Source organism: Cupressus sempervirens, chromosome 3 (genome assembly GCF_028749045.1).
Source record: "Cupressus sempervirens isolate cs-2001-9-10 chromosome 3, ASM2874904v1, whole genome shotgun sequence".
NCBI classification, from domain to species: domain Eukaryota; kingdom Viridiplantae; phylum Streptophyta; class Pinopsida; order Cupressales; family Cupressaceae; genus Cupressus; species Cupressus sempervirens.
The window spans coordinates 39,791,332-39,803,333 of NC_143120.1; the positions used below are offsets into that span (position 1 = coordinate 39,791,332).

General features: G+C 33.9%; 1 pseudogene; it reads right to left on the bottom strand.

The window, feature by feature from the left end:
* Positions 1–240: 240 nt before the first annotated feature.
* LOC149564684 (putative sucrose-phosphate synthase 2) lies at positions 241–10,205 on the bottom strand (annotated as a pseudogene).
* Positions 10,206–12,002: the final 1,797 nt, after the last annotated feature.

A 12,002-nucleotide genomic window follows, 5' to 3' on the forward strand; every position in this document is an offset into this window, starting at 1 on the left:
ATAGGGATGTTACAATTAGCTGGAAAAAGTCCCCCGCTCCTCGATCCAGCTACTTCATCAAACTTCACCCATGCCATGCATGGACTCATTCCCCTAATTTTTGCACCAAACTGTTTATCTTCTGCTGTTACAAATTTAGCAGGTTTATTGTGCTACTTTGACTGATATAAAGTTGTAGATTTTTCCTTCTAAGTTACCAATGCATTACAAACATTTTCCATCAGTTTCTTCTTTCTTGTGTCAAACAAATCTTTTTATAGAAGCTATTAACTCTACTCGTAAAGCCTTCATAGTCTTCACTTATAGTAACTGTCATTATATTTGGGCTTTCTGGAGGAACAACATCCTCTCTTCTATAACTGCTAGAACTCCTCCCCATCTTTTCACTTCCACTCTTAACAACATTAATTAGTATTATCATCTTGTGCATACCTAGAATCAGCTCTTCATAGTCTGTGTCACCTCTTTCTCCCATTAACACACACATGTTAGCTATATCCAGAACCCATTTGACATATAAGTACTTGCCATCACCAGATCTAGAAATGTTAAGTGATATTCAAAATAGCTTTATATATCATCAATACTTGCTGAAAATAATAAAATTGTTTGAATTGGACAAGGAATGCATGCAAATTTTTTGATCCTGATTACCTCAAAGCTTGAGACCTGGAAGCATGCAAAGGCAATAACTACAATCGAGAACAATTTTGATAGCAAATGACACAACACCGTGCACCTCTTATTCTCAATTGCTTCAACAAATCATCTTCTTTGAGAGCCTACAAAAATCTAGAGGATAAAGCTTAGAATATCAACTAATGTCAATCACGGACTAAGATACTCTCTTAATAGTCAAGTTTTTCATTGGGAAATTGGAGTACTTTCTAACAAAACAAGTTGTGCTTATTGTTTCATCAGATGGATTCAATTTTTATTTTAAGTAATCAACAAGAAAATTGTTAGTTGGGACAATACTAGGAAATTATTCTAAAAAGCAAGAATACATTGAAAACTATAAATAACATAACCTTGCAAAAACTTAGTCATGGTAACCATAGATTTGGAACCCACAGTGGATATGTTGTTCAATTTATAGTCCAAACAATGAGAATTAGATGTTGACACATCTTGTTCAAAGAATGGAGAATCCTTTGGTCCACTTAATTTTAACATATGTTTTCTCAGTGCTATTGCATTCTCCCAACAGTAATCTATATGAGAATCATATTCTAGATCTGGTAATATGTGTGAATCTACATTATCACCAGAGACATAGAAGAGCTCACTTCCACTGCTACAAATTAGGGCATCAAAAGAAGATAGGTTGATTGAACCATACTGGAGCAAAGAAAGTTTTTCTGTAACTGTCAATGAAGTCGACAAAACAAATCCAAAGAATGCAGAGGTGTGTACAGAGCGAATTGCATTGATAATATCTTGGATCATATTCACTAGTTTCTAAGCACAAGGCTCTTCATTGGAATCATAGCAATCCACTGCAATCACATATAGATGCTTTCTTCTCCTTAGAAGCAATTTTGCTGGTGAGTTTAAGCTATTACCAATTTCAAGATTTTGTTTTTCCTGTCCATTCTCATCATGCCTTTCTTGTGCATTGGATGATCTTCCCTTAGATCTCTCTATAGCTTTCCTAATATGCTCAGGAATGCCTTCATTATGAGAACTATCATCTTGCGCAAGTCTATTTGAACTATTCAATGACTAGAGCAATAATCTAGGTCTAGAGAAAGTCTAAGAGATGTATCTTATACATCCTTAAATGAATTAGTCTCTGATTTTAATTCTGCATTTTCAACAGGATCACTCTGCCACTGTGGGTGTCTCATCCTGCATTGTGAAATTCTTGACAAATATACTTTGCAATGTTGAGGCCAAGAATAGAGGTGAATGTTCCTTAAGCCATTTTTTCTACACTTAGACCAGAGATTCTTATCAACTACAAGTCTGTAGAGAGTAGATGCAACAGACTTGTCATCGTGGCGATCTATCAATAACCTATTTTGTAATGTCTACACATGAAGTGCTTGAAATTAATCAAACACTAATATATTATATGAAAAATCTGTTACAAATTCTTGAGCTAAAATTCTTAGATATAGACTATACTCGATGAATATCAACTGGTCCTCCCTTCTTTGTGGCTACCATGGGCAATCCATGTGCAATTGCCTACACAAAATTAATTCTTTACTATGTGAACTTCTTTTTGATGATTTAGCTAGCACTGGTCATGTGTTGAGACTTGTTTCATCATTCCTTATGATTTACAATAATACACATACACTCTCTCTCAAAATTCCTCACATGAATTGTACATTTTCTTCTTAAAAATTACTAAAATGTATTATTTTTATTATGAGATAAAACATTATTGACAATAAAAAGTTTTTTAACCTACCTCAATGAGAGTCAAGCCAAAGGGTTCCACTAAAGCTAGATTAATGAAAACACCCTGCACATTGTAACACAATAATTCTGAAGGTACATGCATTTCATTTATTATGGAGAATGCAGTGCAATTTAGAGTTTTTATCCAATATATAGATAGAAAGCTTCACCGACCTTTGTTTTTGCAACAATTTTGTAGATGTCATTGACATCTGATTGTTTGTGATGCTTTGGATATGCCACTTCTCTATACAAATCATACTTGTCAATTAGCTTTAGAATAGTAGTAAGCAAATTTGCACTTGCTGCAGGCATTAGATCAATATCATCTTAATCACCCATGATCAACATCTGCCAGTTCAAAACAAAAACTAAAAATCATTAGCTGTAGAAGTAGTGTAGCATATCATAGAAAGGAGACAAAATTTTAGGAAAAAAGCATACCAAATTTGCTAATTTCCTCAGTTTGTTGCACTCCCCAAAAGCCTTCACTAAAGTTGTGATATTTTTTTAAGGATCAGGTTGAGCAAGAGCCAATATTATTGGCTTTGAAGTATTGTTCAAGAATCACAGGGTCTAAAAATTAAAAGATGGGTGTTAGGTCCATATCATTTATGGTAAGTTCATGACAATGCATTAGACCTAAAAATGCTTGTGTTTCCAGTTAGAGTGCACATGTTTATGCAACCAGTTTGTAAAGTATACCAAACCCCATATAGAGGAAAGGAACAAAGTTTGTCCCTCTCTTACCTCAGCTCACAAAGGAGACTCAGATAATGGAGTAGGATCATTCTCCAAATCTTCCTCTATGCTATCACCTTGTACAAAAACATTGCTGAAGTTCATTCCATGAGGTATGACTTGCAAAAAGTACAACCATTATTGGAAAATTATGACTTCACATTGTAACAAGCATCCATACCTAAGAAGTCATTGACTATTTCTCATACAAGTACACATAAATAGAAAAATCCGTAGAAGGTGGGTCTGAGGCCTATGTCGAAAGATGAATTTGACTTTTGAGATATTGTATTAAAATTTGGTGAATGCCTTATTAGATTTTCAAAATCTGAGATGTGGATTGAGTGGAGGTTACAAATAATGCAAAGTGAAGATGTTTTATGGAAATAAGTTAATGATTTAGTTTTTAATTTCAAACCTTCCCACTATATTACTAAAGTGCCAAGGAAGTCTGCAGTGATTCATGGAGACACAAAGACCGTTTATTGGGTGATAGATTATTTGGTGCAAAGCTTCTAGTGAGGAAAAAAATGGTATTGATCCACCATTAAAACAAAACAGAGCTTTTCTGTTAAATGACATTAAATTTATGTAATCTAAAGTTAAATTTTGAATTGAATGTGACAATACCTTGGAATGACTGGTGAAGTGGTTTCAATTTGGTAGCAAAGACTAGATTTCAATTGAAAATGCCATAGGTTTCTTCAAACCCTGGCTACTTGTTCCAAATATAATAGCTCCCTTGCAACATCCACAGAGCCACTCAAAGTTTATAGATCAATGCACGTGTGCTCTTTTCTATGTTTCTACAAATGCATCCAATTCGAGAACCTTAATAGAAGACGTTCTTTATTTTATTTTTGATGATGATGGACTTCATGGAGGGTGGTTATGCCTGTTTTCACTCATCTATAACTTGATTTGACGTAGGAGCCATTTCGAGTGTTCCCCAAGGGAGGAGCATAAAGGAATAAGGATTTGGATGGGGCATCAAAAAATGTGTGCGAAAAAGGAGCAGAAAGGAATACGGATTTTGATGGGGCATCATAAAATGCACGCAAAAATATTCTACCTTTTGCATCAACTTTATCCAAGTTTGGTTGGTCAAACTTTTGTTATGACCCAAGTTGGTCAAAATTTTGACCAAAGTAGGAAAAAAAATAATTTGCGACCAATGCAGAAATGAAAACAAAAAATAAAGAGGATTTATAACTTTGGTCAAAAATTTTGCTAGAAAAATGGGTGCAAATGCACTAGTGAATGTGGGTCTCGGCTACTAGGACATGTTAGGTACCCATGTACAAATGCAATGCTCTACATACAATGCAATGCAATGCAATGCAATCTCTCTAAAAATGGAGAAAGAGGGAAAACCACATGGGAAAAATCTCCTCCAAAAATAGAGATGAAGAAATACAAGATGCATGCAAGGATGGAGTAATCAAGACCACCCTAATATGACATATATCATGCATGTACAAGCATATATCCCCCATAAGAAAAAATACATGATGGTATCCCCCCTTATTGAATAATCTCTTGCAAGGATGTCATGAAGAAAAAAAAGTATCCAATGCCTACAAACAACATTTCTCCCTTTAGGAAGAAGATACACCAAGTATAGGTGCAAGTATACTTCCCATTGTGGATAGGAAGATGGATGAGGAATCCATATGTAGTATGCTATAGATGCTACCTCTGAAGTATGCTCATACGTTGACAAGTCCTTGATGAATGTAGATGCCATAAGCTAATTTAGTCAATGCCCAAAAGAAGGTGGCAAACAAGGTAACATGTCCATGTATGAAAGTGAATCAAACTCCAAAGACAAGGAATCATCCTTATAGGAAGATATGGGAAGAGAAGCAATGTAGCCTCCCCTCAATGATGAATGCACACCCATGAAAGAAGCTCCTTGATGACTGAAGAAGCCGCACCATGAAAATTGAATGATGTTCCTCCTTGTAGGAAGAAGTGGTGCCATAGGTGTAGTAGAGAATGCTCCCCAACTAGTAGGAATAATCCTCAAAAGATATGATGTTTAAGGAAACTGGAATACAATCTCTGAAGACTAATATGTCTCCTTTGAAGTAAAAGAGTCCTCCTCCAACTACTAAAAAGAAGTGTCCACAATCATGTCAATCTCAAACGAAAGATCAAGTGGTTGAGGGTCAGAGTGTTCCCTCACAACAAGTGAAGAAGAATTCTCCTCAACAAAGAGAAGGTGGATGTCATCAATAATGTCTCCCACATCTTCAATGTAAGACTCCACAAACAAAATTGCAATGTCTAGAAGTAAGTCATCACATGAAGTTGAAATAGGAAGACATGGTGTTTCATGTTGCATTGAATCAATATCATCTGTGGCTGGAACTGGATCAGTAGAAGCAACAGAATCATTAGGAGGTATGATCTCAACTGGAGTTGTAGGTACCATAACTGGAGTGACTGGAGGGAGAATGTCCTCTGGGAGTGGAGGAACTTGTGGATCTCCATATGCTTTCCAAAGACACATCCAAAGTTCATAAGGATTACTTTCCTTTCTAAGGATAGCAAAACAATCCATACTTATATTTATAAAAATAGCTTGAAAAATCATTCTAAGAACCGTCCAATTAGTAGAAGAGGTAGCTCTTTGGAACATAGATAAGGAAATACTTCCTTATGTTCTCTTAGATGATCAATCATCAAAGCACTCCATTTTTTATAGTTCCTTTTTGCCAATTTAAATCTTAAACCAAACTGACACTTGTGATATGACTCCATGAGATCAAATAATGTATGCACCTCGAAAATGAAAAAAATAAAATCAAAGAGACCCCCCCTAATGCATGATTTGGCACTTTATGTTTAGTGCAATTACAATGGCCACTTGCCAATTTAGGGCCTAAGTGGACTTCTAATTTTGATGGTTACAACAACAAATATGAAGCTATATTAGACTCAACAAGATAAGACACAAGACCTCTCAAGGATCTAATTAATTACAAGTGCCAATAGGGCAAAATGAGACCAAAATTTGAAAGTACTATGTCTACTCAAAATTACTCCAAACTAATACCAAATTTGGAAAGTAGACGAAAAACCATGCACTCTAAAAAAAAATAGCACCTAAATATGTGTCCAGATGAGCCTAAACTAAGCCTTTGAAGTTGCAAAAATATAGATTTGCAATTTATAGAAAAATTCAAGAACATAGATCTCAAACAACTTGCACCAATGTGTAGATCATGAAATTCTACCCAAAAAAAAAAAAAATTGCTCGGAAAAGGAGTTAGTATGAGGGAGATATCATTGTTTGAAAATCACCTCTATAATTATTTTTCCTGAATCGCCGTTGTCACATCTTCAAAATTCAAATGACTCTAGATTTCATCTCAGATGTCTAATTTTGATGAAACAAAAGCCGATTTGGAGATTTTTTGACCTTCAGAATGTGATACCAATATTTTATTTACACCAGCAAACTCCAATCTTGACCTGCAAAAAAATCTCTCCAATGGCTATGCAATGAAACTCCTATGGCTCTGATACCATGAAGAATTTGGTATATCTCTGATACCATGTAAGAATTTTCCTAAGGCAATAATTCAACACCAAGATCAAGAAACTCAATAGATAGCACAAGAGAGAATAATGATGATCAAATGAGAATGGATATCAAATAATTGGATAATTGGATAATTCCATGAATACATCATAGAGGGTGCATGTATATAAGGGCAACTGATATGTTTAGAAGTCACACAAGAGATAAGTATTATAACTCAACACATGTCCACCAAAGGTGGATTATCCTCCATTGAGTACATGATTTTGTGTGATGATGAGAGGATAAGTTTACATAGGTGTATCTCATAAAGAGATGTTGTAGACACCATGTGCTCTAATAAGTTGCTAACTCCTGTGTTGTCAACAAGACAACTCATATGACTATGCATACTCTTAAGTAAACTTAAGTAAAGTGTAATAATAATTAATTATTTACACTAGCAGATTTATTTTTTATAATCGAGGTATTGAAGTGGATATTAAAAAAAGATAGGTTATTGCCAATATACCTTAGCCTAAGAATATCACAACATCAGAGTTGACAAGGGAAGATTCAAGCTATCATAAGATTTCTTTTGAATTTAGCAGACAAGACTATTCCATTCACTTCCTTTCTTAGAAAGGATTCTACTTTCCATTGGAATGATGCACGCAAGAAATCATTTGGCCAGATTAAGAAATATCTTACCAATCCTTCTATCATAAAACCTACACAATCTAATAAACCTTTTTATCTTTATTCATCAGCTTCTCCAAAGGCCTTAAGTGTTGGTCTCTTTCAAAATGATGATCATAGTTAAGAGTATCATGTATATCACATTAGATATTGTACCTTGATTGACTATAAGACATGATACACAGATATAGAGAAGCAATGTATTACCTTGGTTTTTGCATGTCAGAAACTTAGACATTATCTCCTTTATGGATAAGTCAATGTCATTGTGAAATTTTATCCTCTAAAGCATCTCTTTTTTGAAACTAATTTAACTAGATGTCTTGCAAAATAGGTGATGCTTTTGATAGAATTTTATTTAAAATTTATCACTCAAAAAGAAATCAAAGGATAAGCCATGGCTGTCCACTTAGTTGAGGCTCCTTCTTCATACACCGTTATTACTCATATCAATTTTCCTGAAGTAGAAATATTACCTGTGAGTAAAAATGGTGCTTGGGAAATATATTTTGATGGATCTAGGTGTTAAACTAGCATGGGTACAGGTGTGATCTTAGTTCCTCCTTCTAAGAAACTCATTCCTCTTTCTTATAAGCTCACTTTTCAATGTACAAATAATATTGCAAAATATGAGGCTCTTCTTGTTGGGTTATAGACAACCTTATCCCTTTAAATCAAGCACTTTGATATTTTTTGTGACTCACAATTGATTGTGCAATAAAGAAAGGTTTATATCTAGATAAGAATGCTAACATGACAAGGTATCGTGAACTAGCTCTTGATTTTTTGTCTATATTTTTATCCTACAATATTTAGTTGGTACCTAAAAAGGATAATAGACACATTGATGCTATGACTAGTGTTTCATCTTTGATATGCCTTGATGATAATAAGGATTTTCAGTTCACTACTCATACTTTCCCAGAACTTACTATTTTGGAGAATGGTCCTATGGTGGCTAAATGTTTTAATTTACATTCAAATGAGTGGTCTTCTAATATGTTTTAGTTCTTGAAGGATGTAACCTTTTCTAAATCTACCTCCCATAATGTCTATAATTGTATAAAAAACTTATCTATTTGTTATATCATTTTGGCTAGCACTCTTTATAAAAGATCTAATGATGGTCATCTACTAAGATGTCTAGGAAATAGTGAAGTCCTAATAGCTTTAGAAGGTACTGATACAGGATCCTGTAGAAGGAATTTTGGTGGAAAATAATTGGTAAATAAATTATAGAGAATGGGATACTATTGTCAAACAATGAAACAACATGTTAGAAAGTAAAGTCTACCAAGATAGTTAATTTGGGGGGAGGGCGGGGGGGTGGAGGGGGGGCTGGGGGGGGGGGGGTAGGGGTTGGTTGGGGGTTGACTCAGTTACACAATTAAAAATCCTTTATGTCTTTCCTAATTATAAAATATGTAAACAATAGATGCAACAACCATAGAAAGATAAACATACACAATAGCACTATATATGTTAACTAGGGAAACCCTTGATCAAAGGGAAAACCCTAGTGAAAATGATGCCCACAAGATGATGTACTAATGTACAATTTCCTTATGAAAAGATGGACTAGCTTAGAAGCCAATGAAATATATTCAGTATATCTTAGTCCTTTTTAGGAGACTTTGAATCCTTCTTAAAAGATTCTAACTCTATTAAGAGTTAAAAGGAGGACAAATGAACCCACTATCCAAATAGCCTCAGACTGTGCTCACTAAAAACTCTTCAAGATAAAACTTATCCAAGTTCTAAACTCACTAAACATCAAATCCTTTTCCAATAAATTTCCTTTGAAGATCATAGTGCATCCTCAACATCATTCTCTCTTTTTCTTATAACCAAATTTGCGTTGAAGTTCACATACATAACAAAACAATCTCATTGATTACAAAACATCTGCACTGGGTACCAATCCATAAGAAAATTACCTTTCCTTTAGACCAAGTCCTAATACAAGTATTGAGTCATCCTTAATGATTTCTCAATTTATAATAAATGATATAGGACATGAATAAGATATTAAAATTTACACTTCTCGTAATGATTTTATCAATAGTCAACTCATAGGAAAAAACACATTGAACATACTTGATAAGTTAGCTCAAACTTCATATTTGTTTTTCCCACCTAGAACATAGCATCCTAGCCATGTTTGTGACTATCCTCTACGATCACTTAACCAAATTTTCTCTATGCTAAAAGATACAAGTGATTTACCAGTACCTACTTTCTAAAAACTCTCTCTAAAAGCTACATTTAAAAAAAATTGCATAACCCTATCGTGTCTCTATATTTATTTTTGAGCTCATAACTAAAGAATCTTTAGACATCACTAAATATATTCCCAAGTGCACATAACCCAACTCATTGACCGTTGACCACCCCAAACAAATCTTGCTCTGTAACTCTAGTAATCTTCACATAATAATGTACATGTTGACATCAATGACAAACTCTATCATGAATGTAGTACATAAGCACTAAATAATGTTTTTAACAATGCTAACATACTACCCCATAGGAATATCATCAACATGAACTCTAAAAATATCCTCTTTTTACATTGATGACAACATAAATGAAAAACATCTAAGTACCATGAATACCAAATTAATTTTTTCCTCGTCTACCTTTACTCCCCCACTCACACTACCCATGAATGTAAACCTACATCCCAATCTTAGATAGGTTCCAAATTATTTTTCATGTTCAAATCACATCTGTACAATATATAAGATAACCAATATGCACAAAGAAGGTGTAAATCTCCCCCATACATAAACATCAATACTGTCTCCCAAATCTTCTTACCCATTATGTTTTTCATGTATGAATCTTTCCCCCATTGACATCAATGAAAAAACTATCATTATGTCAATTCTCCAAGTGCAATCATTTCCAAAATAATTTTATCAAGCTCAAGTATCCAAATACATTGTTAAATATTAGTACTAAGAGTCCTTAATGACCCATCTCAAGCACAAATACTCCTCCATAGGAGAAGCATCAAGCATCCAATTTAGACAGAGACACAATGCTCTGCTACATACTAGATTGATACAATCTCCTCATCAACTACTTTGAAGTAGATTTAGGCATAGCTTTAAGAATACCTCTCAAATTCTCAAATGTTTCCTTAGCCAAAGATTTTGACATACATACCATACTTGTTTTATGACTATGTATCATAATAGACTCAATAAATTCAATTCCAATGTCCTTTAGCATCTGCTCCATCTAAATTATCTGATTAGAATTATTTGTTGCTGCTACATATTCTACTTCTGATGTGTTCTATGAAATGCAACCTATTTCTTGTTCAACTAAGAAACCAATCGTCCTCCTGAGAAGAATGTTCTACCATTGGTGCTCTTTCTATCACCCACACTTCCTACCCAATTATCATTAATGTACATGCACAAAGTGAAATCATGTGATCTATCCTATCATAAACCATAATAAGATGTTCCTTTCAAATATCTAAAAAGTATTTTTACTTCTGCAAGGTGTGTCACTTTAGGATCTTCTTGAAATCTAGCCACAATTCCAATTGCATTAGCTATATCAGGTCTAGTATGTGTCAAATACTACAATCTACCAATCATATATTTATACCTTTTCTATTCTTCACTAGGAGATTCATCTTTGCTAGATAACTTAGATTCGATTACTATAGGTGTTTCAATAGGCTTGCAATTATCCATTCCTAATCTCTTCAATAAGTCTTCATATTTATCTTGTGATATGAAAATGTCATCTTGTTCTGCATAATCTGCAATCCCAAGAAGTATTTCATTTCTCCAATCATACTCATCTCAAGTTATTTCTTCATTTCTTTTGAAAATGTCTTGCTAGCTTAATCATTACCTCCAATAATGACATCATCCATAATTACTACAACAATCAATAAATCATCTTCATTCTTTCTCAGGTATAGATTATTATCAACATTCCCTTTAACATATCCCAAATTTGTCAAGTATTTATCCAATCTTACATACTAGACTCTAGGTGCTTGTTTAAGTCCATCTAATGCCTTCTTCAATCTACAAACCATGTCCTTTTCATTAGTCAAAAGAAAGTCATCAGGTTTTTCAATGTATACCTCTTCTTCAAGTTCTTCATTGAGAAGGGTTGCATATGCCAAACATATTCTTACTACCTCTAATCTAGCAATAGGTGTAAAAGTTTCCTCAAAATCAATTCCTTTTTGTTGTGAATATCCCTTACAAATCAGTTTTTCTTTGTTTCAAAATACTCATTTAGTTCCAATAAAATTCTTATCTTTAGGTGTAGAAACCAATTCTTAAGCCTTGTTCTTTTGAATCTTCTCTAATCACTCTTTCATAGCGTTTATCCAAAATTCATCTTTGCAAGCTTCATCAACATTCTTAGGTTCAAGTTGAGATATTAAACACGATTCGGCACTAACCTTTTTTTCTTTTCATAACTCCTTTGTTTACACTTCTAATGATTTTTTTCATAGGGTGATTCTTTGCCACATTTATGTTTGGTATCACTTGCTCAATTCTAATTTCTTCTCTAGGTCTTGATCTAAGTTCTTCTCTTTGAAATTCAATAAGAAAGTCAGTGTCAACTTCATTAAATAATT